Consider the following 26,076-nt stretch of genomic DNA (forward strand, 5'->3'; position numbering starts at 1 on the left):
TCAACTTCCACCAGAGGAAGTGTGATTATCCTGTTATTGTTAGTGGGACACAAAATGTGGAATAGCTGAGGTTTTTTTAAAAAGACTATATAAGAAGGCATGTGGTATGAAAGACACATGAAAGCTGTTTTTCCTGCGATAAAACTAAGTTCTAGATTTTGTGAGCAGAGTTCTACTATAGTCACTACCAGACAGCTAACACTCAGAATTTCAAACCATCAATGGCTCAGGGTTTCTCTGTTGCACATCTATCCCCAAGAGAAAAATATCACATACTTATACAAGACAACTGAAAGACAAGATAAACTCCTGGACATAGAATCGTGAACATATCTCCCTGCACGAAAGCCTGGTGTTTCCTTTTGCCTTAATGTGTGATCAGAATCACATGATAATGGAGCAACAGTAATGGATAATTTGGCATAATTTATCCTCTCTTTCTGGCACATATGTTCCCGAATATTCTTTTGTGGATTTTACCTATGCAGAGTGTAAATCTTTGCTCGTCTTTATGCTAACGAACTGTTCAGCTGCTTGGAAAGGAAAGTGAGAAAAATAACAGTGATACCCTGGTAAATCTTTAAAAGTTGTTATTTGGCAAGAAACTGTGATTTAGGATGACTTTTTAAATTACTGTAAATTAGAAAATATGTTATTTTAAAGAAGTAACTATGTTTGCATTTAACGTAGAAACATCAGGAATGACAGAAAGTCAGGGCCAGTATAATAAAGTAATATAATTTCAGTGTAATCCAAAGTAAAGTATGGCAGCTCAGCTAGGTCAACTGGAGTGTGCGGGCAGTAATATGAGGGAAGTCTTGGACCCATATATGCAATAGGTGTTGCCAGCTCCAGTGGTGGTTGGAGTCCCTTTGACACATCTGCAAGGTTGAGAGTTACCAGGATAGCATGTTCAGAGAAGTGGTCACACTGCAGCCTAAGGACTTGGAAGCAGAAAAGGAATGGGTGATTGGCAGGCAATCCAGAACAAATAGGCAGATATTGTGGATCTTAGGGATCTGTTCACACATAGGTTTTTCATTTTGAAAGCTTGTGAAGAAACTGGATCCTCAAGGCAGCATAGCCAGATACAAATTTGTGGTACCACAAATGGTTTGGCTTTGCAGCAGCGGAGGGATTCATTAGTTAGGGGAACAGACAGGCATTTCTATGGCCACAGATGTGAATCTAGCTTGGTATGCTTCCGCCCTGGTCAAGGATGTCACAGAGTGACTGCAAGATATTTTTGTGAAGCAGATTGAGCAGTCAGAACTCATGGTCCATATTGCTATCAAGGCTTGGGTACAAAGGGAGATGAGCTCCTGAATCAGAATGGATGGATCTAGATAGAAAATTGGCAAGCAGGACGTCAAATCTTTGGATTCTCCCAGTGTCCCATGCAAGTGAGCATACAAATAGAATGATAAGGAAGATGAATACATGGCTGCAAAGTTGGTGAGGGAGGGAAGGTTTTAGATTTCTCAGACACTGGAACTGGCTCTGGGGAAACTGGCACCTGTACAAGATGCAAGGTTTGCATCTGACCAGACGTGCAATTGAATTCCTTGTAATGCATTTTGCTCAAGCTATTGAGAGTACATTAAACTTACATGATAAGAGTGTGAAAATGAAAGGAATAATAGGTATGGAAACTAGGACATGGAAATGCTTGGAGAGATGGATAGCACTAATATAAAAGATAGAGAGTCAATAGGTGAAGTCAGAATAAGGGAGGAAGTAATGTAATCCAAATCATGGATACTGTGAATTAATGTGAGCGCACATAAATAAATAGCAAATAAAATTGGGGAGTTACAGGCACAGTCGCAACAAGGAAATATGATGCTGCAGCAATAACAGAAACCTGGCTAAAGGAAGTTTGGGACTGTGTGTTAAATATACCTGGTTGCAAAGTGTCCAGAGAAGATCAGAAATGAAGGAAAGAAGGAGGGTGATGGTATTAGTAAATGAGTCATAACTTGGCTGAGAAAACAGGACATAACAGAGTTTTCAAGGACAGAATCAATTTGGCTAGAGCAAAGGGACAAAAATGTAACTACATGGCTCGGTATCGCCTATAAATCATCAAATAATGGGAAGGATATGGAGGAGCAAATCTGCAGTGAAACTAGAGAGATTCCAACATTATACAGTAATTGTAGTTGGGAAGTTTAACCACCCAAATGTAGACTGACAGTGATAGCATTGGACAGGAGCAAACATTCTCTAATTGTGTTCAGGGAAATTTTCTACGGCAGTTGATGTCCAGTCCAACAAGAAAGAATGCACTGTTAGACCTTACTTGGACACATGATGAGCCATTTACGTTGAATTTCAGCGGAAGAACTTTTTGAAGATAGTAATCATTATATCGTAAGGTTTGTTCTAAGTTTCATTTCCATAGTATTTCAGACACCTTAAAAATATGCCAAAGTATGTTTCAATTTATTTTTTGCTCGCATGCAATATCTAAATAAATTTTGCTATTCCAGAATTTGAAGTGCATCAAAATTACTTATTCAGAAATAGGAAAGGTATAAAAACATTATTTGCACCGAAATGTGTTATGCACAATGACATTAACAGTGAATAAATATATCAACACATTGGTAGTATGGGTCTGTTTCTGCACTGTGATTTCTATGATGTTAGACAAGAAGGCTAAAAGAAATCTGGAATGAGTTTCCTTTCAACCAAAAGGAAACACTGTAGTGTATAGAATTGTGAGCAATTGCAAACTGAGAAGATTAACTTGTAACTGCTGATGTCAGGAGACAGACTGAATCATCAACTTTTTCACACAGGCATGAGCAAGAAAAATATATGAATACTTTCTGTGCATTTGTTGGGGTGTGGGGTGCTCAACAGGGAGTCATTACTTAAGACACAAGACATACTCTGGCACTCTCTTGTGGGTGGTTCTAACAGTCACCTCTCATAGGCACAGAAACTGACTACCCACCTGTGATATCCTCTGGAATGGTGTCTGGCACAGAAACACTAAAGTTACAAGTGAGAAATACAAAGTACTACACATTTTTGTTGCACAGAATTATAGGATTTCTTCAATCAGAAGTTTTCTAAGCAAAGAATGGTTGTCTTAACATGACAAATACAAAAACTGGCTTTTCTTCATTCATTTGAAGAGTAATGCAGAACAACACACATCACGCTCGAGTCACGTTCCAATACAAGTCCATTTAGATATACATACAGTTTTATATATTGTTGTAATATATGAAGAAATTACGTTGAATCTGAAGTGTTTCCAAGAGTTTATTCTTAAAACAGAGTGAATCAAATATGAACTAAATAATTTATTAATTTTAATTCAAATTCTGATCATATACAAAAGCCAGAAATTGTTACTTTTAATTACAAATGGATACCTATATTTCATTTTGCTACACTTACATGATTGCACATACTCTAAAATGTACTCTTTGAATATTCATAAGTTCAAACAAAGAGAAAATGCAAGTATACCAATGGAAAATAAATTAGCTCATCTTCATTACTGCTGTTATTGGAGCATGGAAAGTGTTAACAATTTGTTAAGATAATCAATGAAAAATGTAAGTCATGTTAACATAAAACAACAAATTACAATTTTTGTTTCTTCTGTTCACCTCCCTTAAATGGAGATGTGCACATTGATGGGGTCAGGTTGTGAATAAAATTCATCACGACTCATCATGTCCAATAGTGCGGTATTCTAAGTTAAATTCACGTTTAACAAAATAAAAAATTGTAGTAACTGTCGATTTTCAGACACATTTAAATCTAATTTTTGAAACGTCAACCTTTTAGTTTTCCCTAAGTGGTTAGCATAAATGAGGGCAAATTCAGATAGACATGTGAAAGCTGAAAATTGTTATGACATAACTCATTTCAAATGTCAGTTTTTGATAAGTGTTACTCTACACAAATACCATATTGTTGCTGCAAAACTGTCACATTAATTTCAGTTGTCATTTCAGACAACATAAAAGTACTGGCTGTCATCCAGCAGAAACTATGGAGAAAAGAAGCAACTACTGTGTTCTTTCTTTTGTGAATAGAAGGGTAGGCTAACAATTCAAACCTGGAAACAATTATTTCATACCAATTCTTGCAGAAATATTTTAGATAATAGTTCTCTATCACAAATATGAAGAAACCATTCTTCATTTTTGTTATTTTAAATTCAAAATTTTCAAAACTGTCACTTACCTAAAAGTTTAAGAACTTCTAGATCAAATATAATTCCATGCAATTCTTTGGAGCTAAGGCAATGTCAGCCCCATGTTCCAACTTTCTGAAAAAATAAATTGAAAGATAAGATTTGTTTCAAAAATCATATGCTTTATATTTTCTTGCAATCGTCTATTAAATATATTTCTGGTGGTTATTTTTGAATTATGTAAAAATAAGTATTCCCACATGTTCATGACATATTATGTGCAAAAAAAACTTTCAACTCAAACAGATGGTGTGTTTATTTGGATTCAAAAACAAGCACTAAATGCTGGTTTTTGACTCGGTAAACGTATTCACTTAATTGTAAAGTTTAGGCTTGAACAATAAGACACTGGCACAAAAGGTGCAGACTTCACTATTCACACTCCTATTAAATGAATACAACATGTTGCATTTACATTAACTTGCATCGAGCCTATAGCACAGAAATAGGCAATTTGGATAAACTGGGTGATTCTGAAATTAATGCTCCACATTAATCTCTCTTTCTTCCCTCTTCACATACCTTTATATAGTTTTCTCTTGACATTAACCTTAAATTCTTGAATTCCAAGTCCGAAGATGTGCAGATTAAGTGGGCAGACCATGCTAAATTACACATAGTGTCCAGGAATGTATAGGTTAGGTGGATTACAAGGTTAGAGGGGGTTGTGTCTGGGTCGGATGCTCTTTGGAGAGTCGGTGTAGACTCGATGGACCAAATGGCCTGCTTCCACACTGTAGGGATTCTACGTTTCTATTCATCTCCGCTAAACCATTAGGTGCATGGTACACTTTTAGCCACCGTTTAGGGAAAGAAATTTCTCTTGATTCCACTTGGATTTACTGGTAGCCATTTTATTTTTGTGGACCTCAATTTTGAATCACTTAGACGTAGGAGTTACTTTTCTGTATCTACTCTACCAACCCACTTCATCATTTTAAAAGATCTGAATCATGTGACCCAAGATAGTGTGGAAAATGCTAGAATCCATTTTAAAGGATTTAATAGAGCAAAAGTGACAGGATTGGACAGAGTCAGCATGGACGTATGAAAAGGAAATCATGCTTGACAAATCTACTGGAATTTTTCAAGGATGCAATTTTTAGAGCTATAAGGGGAGCTCATAGATGTGGCTTCCTTGGACTTTCACGAGTTTTGATAAGGTTCAACATTCAAGATTAACGTGTAAAATTAATACATTTGTGTACGGCATAGATAGAGAACATGGTAGATAAGAAACAAAGAGTCTGAATAAATGGGTCTGCTTCCAAGCTGCAGGTGACTAGTGGAGTACAGCAATCAGTGTTTGGACTCCAGCTCTTTGTAACATATATAACAATGATTTAGATTAGAGAGCTAAATGTAATCTCACCAAGTTTGCAGATGCCACAAAGTTGGATGGGAATGTGAGGAGGATGAAGAGATGCTGCAGTGTGATTTGGACAAGCTGATTGAGTGGGCAAATGTTTTGGTCACCTTCTCTGAGAAAGGATGTACTTACTATGGGATGAATGCAATGAAGATATACCAGACTGATTCCTGGGATGGCAGGGCTGATGTATGAAGGAAACTGGAATGGTTAGGACTATTTTCATTGAAGTTTAGAAGAATGAGGGGCATCAAACAGAAATCTATAAAATTCTAACAGGACTAAACAGGTAAATGCAGTAATGGTGTTCTCGATGACTGGGGAGTCAGGAACTAAGAACACATCCAGGGCAAGATAGAATCATAGAATTTTACAATACAGAAGGAAGCCATTTGACCCATCGTGTTTGTACCTGCTCCTTTAAGAGCTACCCAGCTAATCTCATTCAACAACCCCAACTCCATAGCATTCTAAATTCATCACCGTCAAATATATATCCAATTCGCTTTTAAAACCTCGTATGGAATCAATCTACTCCACTCTCCCAGGCAGCACATTCTAAATTAACAACATTCTGAGTATAGAAGTTTCTCCTCATCTCTATGATAGCTGTCTTGCTGACAATCTTGAAATTGAGACTCCTAGTTACTGACATACCAACTAGTGGAAATAGAATATCCTTCTCTACCCTGTCAAAATTATTCATAACTTTGAACACCTCAATAAGGGAACCTCTTAATCTTCTCTACTCCAAGCAGAATAAATCCAATTTCTCTGATCTAAAATCCCTCATTCCTGGTATCGTTCTAGTAAATTTCCTTTGCACTATCTCCAGGACTTTAATATCCTTTCTTTAAAAAAAGTGCCCAGAACTGAACACAATACTCCAAATGTGATCTAACCAATAATTTGTAGAAGCGTAGCATCACCTCCTTGCTTTTATACTCTATGCCTCTATTTATAAACCCAAGAATGATTTAAGCCTTCTCAACCACTTTTTCAACTTACCCTACTAACTTCAAAGAATTATATACATACGTTCCTCTGCTCCTATACAACCCTCAATGTTGTATCATTGACCCTACATTGGGTCTCCATCTTTCTTCTACCAAATGCATTATCTCACATTTCTCTGCATTGAATTTCATCTATTAGGTGTCTGCACATTTGGCCAACTTGTCAGTGTCTCTCTGAAGTCGGGCAGCATTTTCCTTACAATTCACCACTCTTCCTAGATTAATATCTCTACAAATTTAGAGATTTTGCCCTCAACACATTTATCAAAACAACAAATCATCGTTTATAATAAATCAGAAAAAACAAGGATCTCAACACTGGTCCTGGGGAGCACCGCTTTCAACTCATCTCCAAACTGAGAAATGGCCATCTATAATTACACTCTGTTTCTTATTTTTTAAACAACTTCTAATGTATGCTGCCAAGGACCTATCAATCCCAAATATTTCTTCTTTGCTAATTAGCCTACCATTTATCAAATGTTTTCAGCAAGTCCAAATATACAATAGCCAGAACATCACCCTCATCCACTGCCTGTGTCACCCTGTCAAAAAGTCACTTAAATTTGTCAGAAATGATCTTGCCATTGACAAAGTTATGTTGACTGTTAAGTATTAACTTATTGATCTTTAAGTGCATATTTAAGTGCATATTTACTTTATCCTGTACTATGGCCTTCATCAATTCATTGACGTCAAGCTGATAGGTCTGTCGTTTCCTGGGTTATCCTCTGCCCATTTTTTAAACAATGGTGTCACATTTGCAGTCCTCCAGTTCACCGGGACTAATCTTATGTTCAGAAAGTTAAAAATCACACAACACCAGGTTATAGTCCAACAGGTTTAATTGGAAGCACACTAGCTTTCGGAGCGACGCTCCTTCATCAGGTGATTGTCCACAATCACCTGATGAAGGAGCGTCGCTCCGACAGCTAGTGTGCTTCCAATTAAACCTGTTGGACTATAACCTGGTGTTGTGTGATTTTTAACTTTGTACACCCCAGTCCAACACCGGCATCTCCAAATCATATGTTCAGAAAGGCAATTTGCTCCCTTAACTCTCTCAGCCATCTAGGATACATCCCATTTAGACTGACAACTTCTCTACCTGGAGTGCTGCCAGCCTTTTTAACAACTCTTCCTTATCTATCACTCTACTGCATAGATGGTCAAGACCCACATTTCAACTAGGCCATTGTCACTATTTTCTAATTTGGTAAAAACAGAAGCAAAGTACCCATTTAGTACCACTGTCACACCCTTTGCTTCAGTGAGCAGCCCACCCTGCATGTTCCTTATGGGCCCCACTCTGTCCTTCACTTAATTTTAAAATTAATATGCCTGAGGAACATTTTACTATTTATTTTAGTGCAGGCTTCCTGTTAGCCTTCCTTTTACCATTCTGAGTCTCTCTCCTGCATTTGAGTTAATCTTCCTGATTTCTCTTGCTATTACTATTCCATGACTATGCATCACATGCCTCATTTTTATTCCTTATTTTCGAGAAATTTCTTCACTCAGAGAACGATGAGCCTGAGAAATTTTCTCAAAGCGGCTGAGACCAAATCCTTGCATGTTTTGAAGAAGGAGTTAGATTAGGACTAAAGGAATTGAAGGGTAAAGGGAGGAACCAGGAACAGGGTGCTCAGTTGGATAATCAACTGAGGAACAGGGTGCTCAGTTGTATGATTGTATAGAATGGCAAAGCAGGCTTAAAGGGCAGATGGCTTACTTCTGCTCCTATTTTCCCATCTCCTGGATGGAATTCCCCATTTCTGTAACTACTCAGTTCTAGAATAATCTTCTATAATTTTTTTGGCAGCTATTCCAGCACCTGTTGATTGTTAAGTATTAACTTAAGTGCATATTTACCTTATCTAAAATAATATACCTTGCAATTATAATTCCTATTTTTCTATTAAGAATGTGTTCCTGGAACTCAACGTAGTCGAACCAAAGTTATCTTAGTTTTCTCCTTTTTAATTCTATTTATTGAAAAATAAGCTCCAGTACTTTGTTTGCTAGTTTAACCTCCACATTCCTCAAAATCTAAACTAAATGGTGTGGCAGGATCAGAATGTTCCTTTTCATGTTATGGAAAATATTCGTGGGTTGAGAAATGAGCCATAGTTGTTGCCGCAGGTCAATCTTTGCCTTCTCAGAAGTGTTTAGTTAGTTAATTTTTCCTTACCAAATACCAACTTATAGACACTTATTCAGTTGCAACAAATTTGCCTCGAAATTTTCAATGAATCAATAACTGTGCAAATCTGAAAGTTTTCAAGTTTATAATGCAGAGTGATACAACAATACTGTAAACAGTAACTATGGAAGAATGTCATCAAAGCGAATAAAATCTGCACTATGCAAGGCATCTTTGTGCTATTCATTTCAGATAGAAGGAGCAGGATCAAAGGAGACAACTGGCTGTACACATGAGCTTTCATTGCTAAAGAGGCAAGATGTAGACCAATAGAATTAACATGGTGTGCCTCAGTGTGCAATATTTTTATCAGAAAGTCATAATCTGTTAGGGGCAATTTTAATGTCCCTTCACTCACTTGGTGAATGATAAAGATAGAGGTTTCACGTCATGTCTTTGTACACATACTTCCATTACTGTTTCCCTCTCATATCATTCTATCAGCTCCATGTTGTACTATAGGAGTATGAGTGCCGTATGCTAATGGCTGGTTGACATCATCAGTGATACCAGATGATGTTAGATCACATAAATCTAAGGCATGATATTAGAAAATTTTAGTGATTTCCTTGCTCCAGCCTATCTCTATATATAATTTAATGTTTAATAGAAGGTTCCAGTTTGCATTAGTATGATGGTTGATCCTACTGTGTCTACAACTCCCAGATCCATTTACCATATTAATATATGATGTCAGTAATAGTGTGTGGTCTATAAACCATTTATGAGAGATCCTAGCTGACACCAACAAAGAATAGAAAACTGAAACTTCTTGATTGCCTGAATATATTTAAAAAAACACACCTACACAAGATATCAGAAGAGCTTGCCATTATCAGAACCAAAGATAGATGACTGGAAGTGCACAAAATACTAGACAAAACTTTAACCCTTCTCAAGCCCTAACAGCACTAAAGATGCTTTGACCCAACCTTGTACAATTTGATGGGTGTCACCGCTATAAGTGACACCAGGCTGCCTTTCAAATGGCTCAGGAGCTCAATAATATTCAGATAAATGTGCTCCTCTACACAATCCACAGCTAACCTAGTCCAATGGTGCTTTATTATAACAGTGTGTTAAGAAGAAACAGTTAGTTATACAGAAGTTGTACAAGCCTCTGACTCTCACTTTGTTTTGTTGGACAATGTAAGAGCAGACCAGGGAATGGCTGGCAACTCCACCTAAATGCCAGGTAACTGGCCTCCTTCTGGGATAGGATTGTTCAGAAAATGGCAGGATTGATATCTTTGGGACTGATATTGCTGTTTACTGCCCCTCCAAAACAAACATGGTGCGTAGTAAATATTAGATGATGTCCACCCACTGATTCCTAAAGCTCGATATTGTTGCAATGTAGTCAAAACTAACTGTTGACAAATGAAGAAAAACTGCATAAGACACATCAGATTTGTCCCCAACAACACAGCAGTCTTGCTTGTTGTATTCATTTTGTGTTCCAAATTTCCAAACTCAAGACATCAACCACTAGTCCATATTTGCATGCCATTTTACCAACCTCCCAGGCAATATGGTTGTCAGAATGAAAGAAATAGTCTGCGTCTTGCCTGATCATCTAATCAAATATGGCAGTTGTTGCTGAAGGGAATATTTTGCAGAGGTTATGCTAAGACTACCATTAGTAGCATTTTAAGGGGACTTCTATCTCTTTGTGCTTTCATTTAATGCAAATATAGACACATTTAATATTCAAATAAACAAACAGAGTTTCCGAGCAGGCCTGTAATCAAGTGCAGAGGTTTTTCAATTTTACTGTTAACGACAGATCTCAATTTGTTGCGAGCTCTGAAGTAACTGGAACATTAACAAAATGCAAAATGACAAACAACCTGAAAAATGAATGCACAGAAAGGTGATAACATATTGGTTAAAAGGTTAAAAAAAAAGGTAGTTTAGAGGTACCTGCAAAACTGTTAGAGATTCTAAGTACTGGTCTGTGAGACTACTCTTGCATTAAAAATAGGAACACAAAATCACATGAAACTTCATGCAAATACATTTCTAAATTTGTCTAATTCCATCTTGGTCTAGTTATTCCAATGAGAAATCTATCTGACAAATCCCACAGCATCTGTTTGTTAAAAAAAGGAGTTCCAGAATCCTAAGCAACATTGATCTCTCGATCAATGTCATTCAAACAAATATCTGAGAGTTATTGCTATTTGTGGGACCTTGCTGTGTGTAAATTCATTGCTGCATTTCAGAGCATACAACAGTGACAACTGTTGTATGGGCGGCACGGAGTCACAGTGGTTAGCACTGCTGCCTCACAGCGCCTGAGACCCAGGTTCAATTCCCGCCTCAGGCGACTGACTGTGTGGAGTTTGCACGTTCTCCCCGTGTCTGCGTGGGTTTCCTCCGGGTGCTCCGGTTTCCTCCCACAGTCCAAAGATGTGCAGGTCAGGTGAATTGGCCATGCTAAATTGCCCGTAGTGTTAGGTTAGGGGTATGGGTGGGTTGCGCTTCAGTGGGGCGGTGTGGACTTGTTGGGCAGAAGGGCCTGTTTCCACACTGTGAGTAATCTAATCTAATCTAACAATTTTAAAACTAATTGACTACAATAAATTCTGAGACCATCCTGATTTTGTAAAAAGGAACAGACAAAATTTAACCATTCACATAAACGATGCCACATTTTCATAGGAAACAACTGCTGAATTCACTAAATTAAGCATTTCTCTCTTTTCTGTTATAGTTCCCATTATCTTAATGCTGGAAGTACTCAGTAGCTCAGGCAGCTTTTGTGGAGACAGAAGCAAAGTTATGAGGCTGAATTTTTCATTTTTTGGGCTAAATTTGAATTGAGTCAAGGATTTGGACAGTTACACGTCATGAAGCCTGGTGGGTTTTCTTGCCTTATCTTACCATACTCACCTCATTAGTTACCCATAATGCCCCTTTTGCATTGGAAAATGTCTACTTGCAGTACCATCTTATCATGTGCAGTTCCCAGAACAATTTAATATTCAGTGGGAATACTGGAAAACACAGGCATCCCTTGCATCCATGTCATCTTTGAAGCCCTTTGTGCACCTGGATAAACATTACCAGTCCACAGCTGCCCTGCAAAGTTCCGGACATTTGCTCCAGGCATGGCAAACAGGAAAATCAATACTCTGGTTTACAGGCAGACACCTGAAGGTCCAAGGGTTTTGCCAAGGCAGAAACACCTCCTGTCCAGGACCAGCAAAACAAGGTAATTGTGTGAGGTAAGATATGGGAATTATATACAGTTTAATGTAAATTGTTTTGAGTTTGGATTTTTGAATTTGGGTTTTATGTGTGGCTGTAGGTGTTTAACAATTAACTTGTAAGTATTTCTATAGCCATGGTGATATTTATTTTTAAACACAACATGAGAGAAGGTTTTTGGGTTTAGGCTTTGGTAATATGGGCTTTTGTTTAGGGATAACTTTATAACTGAACAAGGTAAACAGTGGTCAATTCGGCTGCAATTTCAACATTGTAATATACAGGTTTTAGATCAGTCAGGCAACCAAGCTTATGTCGAAAAGGCAGGAAAGTGGAGTTGAGGATTATCAGATCAGCTATGATCGAATTGAATTGTGGAGTAGACTCTTTAGGATGAATGGCCTGCTTCTATTCCAATGTTCTTTGATCTTAATAGTTTAGAAAGTTAGGGATTGCTTTTTTTTTCAATTAGGGAAATGCCCGTAAATTGGTAAAAAAAAAGGGTGTTACTTTAATTTCAATTTGGGCAGTTCTGCATGTTCTTAGCTACAGCTGGATGTGTAAAGCAATTGCTCTTGGGAAGGTTTTTTAGAATTATTACAAATAGGTTACATCAGTGTAAAGAATCTAGTACAAATTCCAGACTGGAAATATTTGATTAAAACACTTGAGGGTTTACTTGAATCTGAGAAAGTGTTTGATGGCTCCAGGAAAACTTTCAAATGCTCAAGACTGGGAGTTGAAGCCAAAGTTAAATTAAGTCCTACAGGCATGATAGAGAAAGAAATTTTCTTTTGTGTGAGTATTGTAAAGGGTTGGTTTTGCAATTAATGAGATTACATTTTACTGTACATTTCAAAATGTTTAAATGTGTTATGCATATGTAGTTTGGTTTATTCTATCTTCTTTTATTTGAATAATAGACATCTGTTTTAATGTTAAAACAAAATCTGCAATATTTTGTGCTTACATTTCAGTGAGAGGCCACCTCATTAAAATCAAATAAAATGTGATTTATCAGGCTGGGATTTCAGCCTGGGGTCTAAGTTGTCCAGTAACATCTCCTAGATCATAACATGTTAAAGTGATTGAGGATAAGATTAAAATAGGAGTTGGATGGAAAATTAAAATGCCACATGACAGAGATCAGGGATTACATACAGACTGAATCATGGTGTTCCACAAGGTGATTGCTCAACTTAAGAATAGTCTCTCCCATGTAGAGGAGATTGCATCATGAACATTGAATACCAGTATACTAAATTAGAAGTATAAGTAAGTGACTGCTTCACTGAAAATAATAGGTGAGCTCCTGGGTGGTGGAGTAGATAAAAAGGCAGATGTTGTGTCTTCTGAACTTGAAATGAAAGATGTGGTGTTTACTGGAAAGAGTGTTAGGGTGAATTGTAACTAAAATGTTGCAGAGAACGGCCTCTTCCAAACACGAAATGGGAATGAAACGTCACAAGGTGCTTGTTGTGCCACTTTGGAAGTGCGGATATAACAGAGAATGATCCATTGAAAATGGAGAGTGTTGGGATGGTAAATAAGGAAAATGGAACTGACATGTTTTTCTGGGAGGGAGGAGAGAAGGAGGATTTGCGGTCATTCAAATGCACATAGGCAAGACCACGATCAACCATAAAGAAGCAGAATCCTCAAGGTGAAAAAGAGGGAGATATAATGAAGCTCACCAATGGAAAGAGATATCATCAAAATAAATCAGACAGGGTTTCAGAAACTAAGAGACTGAAAGCAAGACAGGAAAGCAGGGTGATGGTAGCTTTTGGAGTCAGTGGGTATAAAATCCACGTTAGTTGGTAGCATATAATAGAAATGAAAAAAATCAAGGAAAGGAAAGAACAAAAGATGGACAGTGTAAAAGCACAGGAATGTGGAAAATTATAAGCAGCTCTAATGAATTTTTACAGTTTAGGCGAGAACAGAACACAGTGCCTAAAACTGAGGCTCGAGAGAGAAAATGAGTAAGACTGGATCAAAAACTTGACCAACAATCACACTTAGATGCAAGCATACCTACAGCAGATATGGATTCCCAAGGCAACACTCTTTTTTAGGCAGTAAGCAGACTCATGGGAGACATTGTTAAATAAAAGATGTTTAGCCAGTCAAAGGAGTCTGTTGGTGGATCAGATGTATAGATGCAATTTCCATTCAAACCTTTCGTGAAGATTATCAAAGATTCACCATGGCAGATAATAACCTCTGATTGTAGTTAACATGGTGCATTAATTCATCCATAATTTCCTTGAGATTTAGTCTGTATTTCTGTCACGAGGTAATTATTCAACATGCCATGAGGGTTAAGGAGGTTATGCCTCTATCATTACTATGGTATACATGTCAGGAAGAGTGCCTGCATTCACCTTGGTCATTTACCTTATTAAAGTTCTTCCGAGACTGAAGGCAGTTTGTGGATGGTGAAGACTGTACTTAATGCCTCAGCAAACTTCCTTTCATAAAATTTGCACAACCCTCTTCCTGTCTTGGCTCCAGGACTCTTCTTCTGGACTTTATTTTTCCTGGAAAGACATCCAATAAAACAACAATTAATCTGGGAACCCTTCCCACTGATCACCCCCAACACTACAGTAGCCCAATCTAACATTGTCACAGTTACTTCAATGTTTTGTTGCTGACTATCAAAAATGTGCTGATTTAATCGATTTCAAATTTTTAAATAATACAGCACCTTGAAACCCTCTCCCCATCTTTTCAAACAGACAGGCAGAGGTTTTATTACTACCATTCTGCTGTACACAGAAACACAAACAGATCAGGAATAAAAAACAGTAATCCAAACCCACAAAGGCCAATAATAAGATTTTATGGATCGCATCTGAAATGTTCAGGATTAGCAGAAGAAGATGAGTTTGCAGCTGTGCTGTATTGCACTGGTAGTGTTGAACAGTTGATTTTCAAGGATCTCGGTTTTGTATACTGATTGAAGTTCCTTTGACCTGAATACATTTTTAATTGACTTGTAGCAGTTGGACTGATTAAAAAAAAAAGCCTTTCTCTACCTGCAGTCCAGGGGTGCTTACTGGATTTTCCAGTATTTGACTTTCACAGCATAGTAGACACACACTAGTTAGCCCTCAGCAGCATAATATAATGCGCACGATGGTGGTTCATTTTCAAATCTTTGCTTTTGTATATTCCTGGAATGTGAATCTACAAAAACCTCTCTAAGAAATCGTTCTTGGCTGAGAAGCAGGTTAAATAGTCAGCTTCCTCATTATGTCACTCCTCTATTTGCAATTTATTTGATGCCTTCAGATGTTACATTCCACCAAACTCACACAGAATATCTGCATGCAAACCAGCCATTGAATTTACACCAACATTTATTTTGTCTCTATTGTGTTCTCCTAGTTTAAAAAAAATCTCTATTAAAAAGTTAAGGTAAGAAATGACCATAGTAATTTGGGTTTCCAATGTGGTGTCAAAACATGCTGCACAATTGAATTCAACATTATGGTTATTTTTTGTGGCTTTGTAAAACTGTCTTTAGCATTTAATATATTTATACCCCATGACAACTTTGCTCCTCTCCATGGTTGGCCTTGTAGTTTTCTTACTAAAATGGACCACCACATTTTTATCTATACATGACCGAGGATTACAAAATAATCTAAATGCACTTTTTTTGAAGAATTTAAATTTTCATGTCCCACATAAGCCATTCATTTTCTCCACTATTCATACGTCAGCTGTACATTATATATGATTCAATATGGATACAATAGGCTGAATTTTACCAACTTTTGGCTGTCTCAGTTGCAGTGTTTCATGGAGGGCTTCTCCCCATGAGCGCGAGCAAGTTAGCTTACCCAATTCTCCACTGCTCACCTATAATGTGTGTACCATACCTATGTAGCATCAATATTAAGCTATGTTACATGTACCAGCAGTGGAAGTACTCGTCAGTGACAGGAACTCTGGGATTTCTGCCTTCAGCATAATTTTAAAGTTGAACTGTGCACCATGTCAAATGCTAAAAGTTATGCAGAACCCCACACAGTACTTGCAAGGAAGAGAAACAAACAAGAAAAGAGAACACGTACTTCACTAGAAATAGAATCTCACCTCGGTGTTTGCTAGTATTGCTACTTTAAAACATCACCTGTTTGATCAGCTATCAATCATTATAACTGGAGCTGCAAGAATTGAGCTACAGAAGGGCTACCCAGCCTTAGCACCATAGCATGTTAGAACCCTGTCTGAAAGGGTGCTACTTTTTCCCAAATGCATGGTGTAGCAGAGCATCTTGTCATTGCTGAATGTGGTGCGACACATGGTGAAAAGTCTTTAAACAGTTGAAAATGCTTGTCTTTCCTGTTGTTACATAAAAGAAAAATAAAACAGAACAAATTCATTTGCTTCAGAGAACTGAGAGGGACTGTTTGTCTTTCAAACAACTACAAATTTACAGTCAAGGATGATCACTTTAACTGACTTAGAATGATGCAGGCCAAGTGCAGGGAAATGGGGTTAGTGTGGACGGACATTTTGGTCAGCATGGATCAGTTTGACCCAAAGGGTCTGTCTCCATGCTGTAGACTCTATGACTCACATCTATTGGAAGTGGATGTCAATTAAGTTCTGTCTAGCTTGTTGTGACCAATGCTGCAGTGGTCTATCATGTTGAAAGTGATGTTCATCGTGCTCAATGTCCTCATCTTCTTCCTCAGAAGATTACTGCCATTGTACCATCTCTTCAGTGTCCATCACATCCCCTCTTTAGTTACTCCAGTAGTGCAGGGTACAGCATGTAAGGATAATGTGGCAAACTCCATCTGGAAGTGAATTACAAGGTCCCTCCAGACTGATCCCAGCATCAGAACTTCAGAGGATTTACCATCTGCTTCACAATGGCCTTGTTGGAAAAATGGCTCAGTGAGGGGGTTATGTAACAGAACCATCAGGGTAGCTCTTATTTCCCAGGAACCATCCCTGTAAGGCATTCAGCCCTTGAAATAAAACAGAAACAGGAGAAATTGCAAGGATAAAGACATCCTGGTAGCTTCCACTGTCCCTGGTATAGATTTCCATGATGTTGCACTGATGATCACAGAAGATTTGTACATTGATGGAATGGAATCCTTATCTGTTGATGAAATCTATTGTGTGAAGATATGACACTTTCAGTGCAATATCTGTCGCACCCTGCACTTGGAGAAAGTTAGCTGCGTTGGCAAAGATCAAACCCAGGCTGCAGCATTGACCTGGGTGCATGAAAACAAGGAAGTGGTGAGATCTAGCACAAACTGGAACAGTGAAAGTCTTGATGAATATGTCGATTGAGGATAGAGAGATCTTACACAGATCTCTAGTGGATCATTAGAAGCAACCAGTTGCATAGAAGCTGAGCCACATGTATCACCTTAAATGCTACTGGGATTGGATGGCTACCCATCCCTTTGGGTCACAGTCCTTCTCAAGCAGATGAGACAGTTCTGTGCCTGTGTCCTGAGACATCCTCAGTCTGTTGTGGCAATTTACCTCATATTTGGAGGAAATGGCACTGAGGATGATAGATTCTGGGCCATGTGTACTTCCGCTGCTTCCTGAGGGGACTTTCTGCTGTGCCATCTTCAGATTTGGCCGTTTGGCAGCCAGTGGAGGCTCCTGATCGTCCTGGACTCACTAGCAAATTTCTTCCACCTTTACTGCTCTGCCTTCAATACACCACAGACACAATGATAATAATCCCTTCTGTGGCTAGATTTATTGGTTGCAGTTTCAATGAGCCTACATGGGGAGATAAGAAACAGGTCTTTAGTAATGTGACCAGTCAGCATTCATATCACACACAAATTACAGTATAATATCATCCTCCACACAGTGGGGCATGGCGCACTCGGATAAGGAGGGCCATGGAATGCAACTATATGGATTTTTGACACAGTGGACCTTACTTTGATAAATGCAGTCAGCGTTTCAGAGAACACCTCTGGGACACCCGGACCAACCAACCCAACCACCCTGTGGCTCAACATTTCAATTCCCCCTCCCACTCCACCAAGGATATGCAGGTCTTTGGACTCCTCCATCGCCAGACCACAACAAAACGACGGTTGGAGGAAGAGCGCCTCATCTTCCGCCTAGGAACCCTCCAACCACAAGGGATGAACTCGGATTTCACCAGTTTCCTCATTTCCCCTCCCCCAACCTTGTCTCAGTCAAATCCATCAAATTCAGCACCGCCTTCCTAACCTGCAATCTTCTTCCCGACCTCTCCGCCCCCACCCCAGTCTGACCTATCACCCTCACCTTGACCTCTTTCCACCTATCACATTTCCGACGCCCCTCCCCCAAGTCCCTCCTCCCTACCTTTTATCTTAGCCTGCTGGACAAACTTTCCTCATTCCTGAAGAAGGGCTTATGCCCGAAACGTCGATTCTCCTGTTCCCTGGATGCTGCCTGACCTGCTGCGCTTTTCCAGCAACACATTTTCAGCTAAATGCAGTATAAGCCATGTTGCACAAATACAATAGAAGATCGTGGTAGGCTTACTGAAACCTTACACTCCCCGCCCCACATAATCACCCAAGAAAGGCAGAAATGCATAGAAAAGATTGTTGTCAAATACTTACAAAATGAGAGGAAATCAGGTCCGTGCCCCTGTGCAGTCTATGAGACACTGGATTGGCTTTGTGAATTGTGGTTGCTGGTGGCAATTTCAAGGTCGCCTGTGATTATTTCTGCTTCACAGAGATAACTGATCAATCCATAATGACCAATGACCTGGTCAAGGTTGCTTGTGGCCAAGATTTGTATTTGACATTGTTAGTCACTGCGTGTTTTGCAGTGCGTAGAATTCTACGATTACAGATATCTTAAATCTGTACTGTGGAAGTGCCTAGTTAATGCAATTGTACCTTGAAGGCCCTCATATCACTTACAAATCCAGCCTGCATTCTCAGGCAGAAAAATCATCACTGAACCTCCCAACCTGGCGTGGTGACTGCCAGCTTTCATTTGAATTTTGGATGAGGATGCATTTTACAGGTTCAACTTGCTAATCTAGAGGAGCCCTTCATCAAACTTCCATGTTCCTTTTTGCTTTGCACTCCCTGTCAAGTCCATCCCCCATCCTCATGTTCCCATCCAAAACCTTTTTAAATCTTCACCTCCCAATATGTCCTCCTGAGCCCAAGGCCAATCATCATGATGCACTTTTCTCCGACCTGCCTCCCCCCAAAATCAGTGTGGTGGTGACTATTAATTGACAAGCCTTGTCCCCAACAACCCTAGTAATCTACGCCCTCAAATACACTATTGTTCCCTACCTTTATATATTGTGTTGCTTTCTTTCACAAGTATTGGCCCCTCTGCATCCCAGAGGGATCTCCACAATTGAAATCCTCACCTTTCCTGCCACATTAGTAGCCCTGGAAACCACTTGGATTTCCCTTCCTCCCACCAAGGACTGACCATGATCCACCCTCAGGGCTGATTGGAAAAACAGCCCCAACCGAATGAGTGACTAGACCCTTTACTAATCTCGATGCAGCTGCTTGACTGACTGAGCCCCCATTCCCAGACTGGCCACACTGCACCTGCAGAACTGATCATAGCACACTTTCATAATGACATGAAATCCCTGACACTCATCGCCACAAGCACTTGAATGATATCAGAAGCTGTCTTTGATAAACTGGTGGGAGGTGGTGAGGAATCCCCTGACTGGCAACTGTCCCCCTTGGCTGCTCTGAGCACTACTCTTTTTAGTTTTTGAGACATAGCCATATAGTCAAATATACCATGTAAGAGTTGGCACATGCTGTAGGTGTGATATTGATGTAGCATGGTGTCATTCAGCAGCATGTTGAGCCCTTGACTGATCACTTCTGCTAATCAGCTGCCAGGCTTCATATCTGTGAAGGTGCAAGTTGTGATTGAGATAGCAATGTGTAAAGAAATACATGACAAGGCAGAAATGCAGTAAGAATCCATGCAGGCATACAATGAATAGGCACTAAAGGTACAAAGCTAAGAGCACTGAGGTGTGCTTTGCTCCAATCCATTAGATAGATGCTGTTTCTGCACACAGAGTGGTCTGGAGGCAGCGAAGTGTCAATATACTCCAAAATATAGTGCTCAAGTGATTGCCTGTACTCTAAGATGGAGACATACTGCAATTATGTGGTGGCTCTGGTGTTTTTCTGATGCCAAACTCCATGCATCGAGAAGACAGGCAATCAATGCCCATGCAGCTGGCCAAGATGGAGGCCTGGAGAGCAAGCTACAAGTTGGAGGTACCTGCTCAAGAATTATCACTTTTGTTTCTCTGTGTCATATGTGAAAACAACAAACTGCAGATTTATGAGGCTAGAATAGGAAATCATGGGGTATAAATACATGTACGTCTCCCACAACTGACTAGTAAGATTCTGGTTTACTAAAACCTTGGGTAGAAAATCAGACATTTTGTTCTCAACATCAAGAACCTCATTCTTCTGATCTCCCCATATTTTTTCCAAATGACTCACTGTTGCCCACTTCATTCAGGGGTTAGAAAAAATCCACCCAATTAATCTGTTGGTATCATAGATTAATAATAGAGTGGCTTCAAATGGTAAAGTAGTCCTTTCCAGGTCTTCAGGAATATTTCCAATGGCCTTGTAGTTTTAACAGCATTGTTGTAAGCAAGCTCTCATTTCCCAACAAGTACTAGTGTCTCTCAAGTGCCTAAGGTACCTCTTCGAGTCAGACAAACTGTGCCAAGTGAGCTCAAGTGTTAAAAAACATGAGTAATTGCAATCCCCAATATTCCATGACTACAAAAATAATTTATTAAAACATTATCAGGAAAATTATGTCAAGTTTTGTACAAATTTGGTGAAGTACAAACCTTGACATGCATGAAAACGCTCAAATATTTTTGAAATCAAACCAAAAACCCACTGTTTTGTTTTGTTTTTAAAAATCCAATGGTTACTTTGGAAACTTATAAAGTAATAGATAAAGGCTGAATTTTCGGATGTATTTCAGAAATAGTAAACAATCAAAACATAGAAAACATCCTGATTACATCAGCCTATCACTTTGGAAATAGTCTTTTCTCTACCTGCAATAAGGAAAATAGATGAACAGCATTTCACTCCTCTAGCAGACATTAGTCATGATCTCTCCCAACCTGGACTGCATAAACGCATACTGAAGGACTCAGTAGATTTCAGTTTTAGTACTTTGATGAAGAAAATAACAAAAAACATAAAATATACAGAAGAAAACAACAAACTTTGAATTGATTCATATAATGCTGGCACAGAAAAGGATTTCTTCCTCATTCATTTTTTTTCGACATATAGATAAATATCACAGCAGCAGTACAATAATGGAAAGCCAGATCAACTGCAATGTTCAAAACAACTACAAGCTTTAAAAACACCAGAGACTGACAGTACACAGATCAAATACATTCAATCTGTGTGCCTTCTCTTTGTTGGAAAAAAAGTAAATCAAAATCCATAACCATACTCTCTCAATATATTTCTCTACTCTAAATATTTTTCTGCTTTTCCCTTTAAGATGCAATGGTATTTTCCTCAATCCTTCACTGCAGCAAAATCTTTCTCCCTACTTGCTTAATGTCATCTTTGCTTGTTTTACGCTTTCACACGGATGTGAACATTGTGGGAGCAGCTAGATTTAAACTCATTCCTAACTATCATTGAGAAGACGAGAGTCAGCCATGTAGCTGTAGCTGAAGTGCTGTTTGGAATGTTAGATATCTATTTCTGATCAATACAATCACAACAAGGAGTCTTTCAGTGTTCACCAATGGATCACAGGATCAATTGAGGAAATAGGTGAAATTTCAATCTTTATATTATCAGAGAAAGAAAATGGGATATTAGAAAATGTGGTACTTCAATATTGATAGGTATGTTTATATTTTCATTAAATTTAATGGACTGATATTTTACTTCATTACTCTCCCAATTTCAAAAGATCAAAACAAAAATTATTCATGGACCAATTACTATTTATATTGGCTTTAATGCGACGAAAACTCCAGATTGCTTTACAGGGCATTTACTAACTAGCTGTGACAGCAAATCATCCAACAAGATATAACAGAAGAATGTCAAAGAGATAAGATTTTAATCACTGTGGAGAAAACAAAACAGTGGACAGGTTTAGGGATAGCATCACAGAGCTCAAAGCCAGGCAACTAAAGGCAAAACCACCAATGCCGAAGATGCCAGAAATAGAAGAGCATGGACATCTCGGAAAGTCTGTAAAATTTCATGAAATTTGTTCTTGTTTCTTTCAACTTCTATTCAAGGTTAAAGGGGTTGGCTAGCTCAGTTGGTTGGATGGCTGGTCAGTGTGACACCAACAATGTGGATTCAATTCCCACACTGGCTGAGGCTGTCCATGAAAACTCTGCCTTTTCAACCCAATTCCTCACCTGAGGCATAGTGACCCTCAGGTTAAACTCACTACCATTCTTCACTCCCCAATGAAAGAGCAATAGCCCTATAGTTTACTGTAAACTAACTGGAATCATGAAAGATCGCCTGGTATATGTTACAATCTCATACTTTTTAAAAGAAATTATAACTCTTAAAGTCTACATATCACAAAGGCAGGCATTGAATAAACTAAACAAAATCAAAAGAGAGAGTAAAATGTTCAAAAAGAACACCAGTCCTCAAATGACCCTTCCGCTTCAAACCTTGCTGAAACGATAAGATCAGAATAGAACATAGGTGTAGTATTTGTAGAGGATAAGTGATACTGCTCTCAAAGTGTCATACAAGTTCAGCTTTTATTTCACAACTTTCAGAAGTTGGTCAACATGGGAATCAGAACCCAAAGACTTTAGATTGAAAAAATGAAAGTTTGTAAAAGTCTGTAAAAGAAATTCATTACTTAGAATACAACCACTATATGTCATCTTTGTTTGCCCCTCTGCGTGCTTTTGTATTATGTGGGAACAGCCAATATTGACCGAATATTGATTTTCAAATAAACTGCTTTTAACTGCATTCTTAAAACAAAACATCTTCAGCATGTCGGCACTGTAGCACTGTGGTTTATGTATTGGCATTACTTCAGCAGTTGTAAAACAAAATTGAATTAAAGCTATTAAAAAGGAAGAAAATTATTACCATGCTGATTGTTAAACATATCTAATTGTCAGTCAGTCACACTACTGACTGACAATTAACAACTTCACGTCTTCAGAGCGCCAAATCTGCTCACTTCCACTGGGTGTGTGAAAAATAAAGATTGAACTGTTTAACTAGGGATGCCTGACTTTCAATAAGTTTATTCCCTATTGTAGTGACCAGAAATGATTGTATCCCTGGAGGTGTTCATGTTTGAATCATCCAGGGAGTGAAAAGAAAAGAACCAAGTTAGAGTAGTGAGAAAACAATACAATACATACTGAATAAGAAACAGGGCTCATTTGTGCCCATTCTACGTGTACTTAGAGCTAAAATCGTATCCACATACATTCTGTTGGAGGGCAAATTGTGATATTGTACTGTGACACCCTGCAAGTCCCTTTGCACATTATTATCCACAGCCAAAATATCTGTGCTGGAATATTAGCTTCGTGATCTTCAATTATAGTGCAAGACTGTGACTTGTGTTGCAATGGAAGCTGTAGTGTTGGTTCTCCAATATATGCTCCTCAAGTAGCGTGTAAAGGCTGTATTCAGCACAAACCTGCTGTCACCTCTTGAATGACTGCATTTGTCCTCCACCACCATGTTGCAACTACAGGCTGAGTACAGTATCAGAGTGCTAGGACAACCATGGGGCAGGGAAATGAGGCATTAAATTAATGCACAAGGCTGATTTGTTGACTTTCGTATGCAATATGACATGATTGTGTTCCTAAAACTAGGTGGAAATATTTATTTTAGTGTGGCTTTTATATTTGTATTGTGGTCAAATGAATGTGTGAAATTAGTAACAAGGAAGGTAACGTCATACAGCATGGTTACTTTAAATGTGCAAATGAAATGGATTGCCTCTTCCATACAGGAAAGGAAGGGCTGTGAGCTCTATGCAAAGCCCCATGATGAGTTGGTGCTGGGATGCCCCATTCTCTTGAACAATGACCAGAGGCTTTCTGGTAGGCTTCCAAATTCAACAACATTCCAGTCTGTTTAAGTCCCAACCTGAATTCACTCATATTTATGAGTGACTGTGACATCCAGTAAACTATTATCTGTGTTATCCATGTACCTGCCCTGGTTGTAGTCCACTTATGTCATTATTTCATGATGTGCAGATCCTGCCATTATAATATTCTTACACTGTGCATCTGAGATGGTGACTAAATGGAAGCTGAATGAAAATGTGTCTTCATCATCACTGGCTTCTTATTGTTCTTTCACTGGCTGGTTAGATGACATTTGCTGCATATCTAAATGGAACCTTGAAATCAGGGCAGTCACTCTGACCTCATCTCAGGACCTGAGCTCTTTCCTCCATGTTTGGACTCAGTCTGTAATACTGGGGACCTTGGGAGGAAACTGATATGGATTACTCACTGAGCATTTCTGGCTCAAGAGGGTTGTAAATGCTTCAGCGTTATCATTTGCTGAAATGACAGTTTATTGAGATTGGGGATATTTATGGAGCTGCTCCTCCTCCACTTTGTTGTTCAATTGTCCTCCATTATTTTCAACTGGATCTGACAACATTGCAGAGCTTAGATTTAATCCATTCATAGTGGGATCACTTGTATCAATCTATCACATTCTGCTCCAGATGACTTAGCATGCTGTAGTTTAACCAGTTTGAAACCTCTTAGCTATGCCTGGGCTGCTCCTGACATGTCCTCTTTTCATCGATCCAAATGTTGAAGGAAGTGGTCACTAGGCCATGTTTACTACAGTCCTTCAGGGTCGGAAATCTGCCATATGAACCTCATGTGGCCTACATATGATGCCAGATCAAAAGTAACTACCCTCTGAGAAATTACATTATATTAGTGAGTAAAACAAAAGTAAGTTTTTCCTTCTTTTTGATTCCTTCACCACCTCTCAAAGGTCACATGTTGCAGCTATGTCATTTAGGACTCGGCTTAGTAGTGGTGCCGCAGACTCACCCCTGTTAATGAACACTGAAGTCCTTTACCCAAAGTATGCGTGGCTTGTCAAGATTCGTGTTTCTTCCAAGTGGTGTTAAACATGAAGGATTATTGATTCATTTACTGAGATGGAGCAGTAGGCAATTATCAGCAGTGATTTCCTTGCCCATGTGTAACCTGATACCATGAGATTTCATGCAATCTGCAGTCAAAGTTGAGTACTGCCAGGACAACTCCTTCCTGACTGTATACCCTGTGCTACTGCATCTGTTAGGTTTATCCTGCCAGTGAGACTAATCATACATAGGAATGGTGATGATGGCGTCTGGGGCAGCGTTTGTGAGTCTGACTACCGCACCAATTCCTTGAGCCACAGCTCTCCCAATTTTGCACACAAGTCAAAATGTTTGTCTGGGAGCTCCACAGGATTGATAGGTTGTGGCACTCATGAGCAGGAAGCTGTGAGGTTTCTTCAACCAGAGTGTAGAATCAGCACAAAGACATGCAGAATTCAAACTGAGAAGTAGCTTTAAATGATGTACGGAAAGTGAAATAAAAATTAGGTAATGCCAATGGGATTAATGGGCTGAAACAAAGAAGTTTAAAAATTAGAAACCCAGCACTAATTTTCTTCAGCAGGAAATAAATCCACACTGCTAAATTAACTCACTAAGTACCACTTTTTTCAGCTGTATGGAACCAGGAAGCACATATAGCAAATTCAAGTTGTTGATATCATTTCAATGCAAATCTGTTCAAAAAAATAAATCTTATGAAGCAGTAGAACCTTTCTGATAGCAACTTCTGTGTTTTCCTATTTAACTCCTTATGTTTGCATTTCAGAAACTTCCTTCCAGATTTCTTCCGCTATAACATTGATCACTGATTGCCTCTCTGGTACCTCTTTATTTTTAAATTCTTTCACAGGAGTTTGGAATCGTCAGCAAAGCCAGCATTTATTGC

General features: G+C 38.8%; 1 protein-coding gene across 7 annotated transcripts in view; it reads right to left on the reverse strand.

The window, feature by feature from the left end:
* foxp2 (forkhead box P2) overlaps positions 1-26,076 on the reverse strand; it is a 795,054-nt gene that overhangs the window by 650,213 nt on the left and 118,765 nt on the right. For 4 of the 7 annotated variants that reach the window (XM_087997217.1, XM_087997212.1, XM_087997208.1 and 1 more), the window contains 3 exons: positions 17,550-17,798; positions 14,424-14,566; positions 4,213-4,297 (listed from right to left, as the gene is read on the reverse strand). The gene's annotated coding sequence lies outside the window, so the exon portion shown is untranslated. The remainder of the gene's footprint in view (positions 1-4,212; positions 4,298-14,423; positions 14,567-17,549; positions 17,799-26,076) is intronic. The other 3 variants (XM_087997213.1, XM_087997209.1, XM_087997214.1) reach the window with 1 other exon arrangement.

The sequence above is a fragment of the Chiloscyllium plagiosum genome, unplaced genomic scaffold (genome assembly GCF_037043375.1).
Source record: "Chiloscyllium plagiosum isolate Xiang-an unplaced genomic scaffold, Cpla_swu_hap1 HiC_scaffold_19, whole genome shotgun sequence".
Taxonomy (NCBI): Eukaryota; Metazoa; Chordata; class Chondrichthyes; order Orectolobiformes; family Hemiscylliidae; genus Chiloscyllium; species Chiloscyllium plagiosum.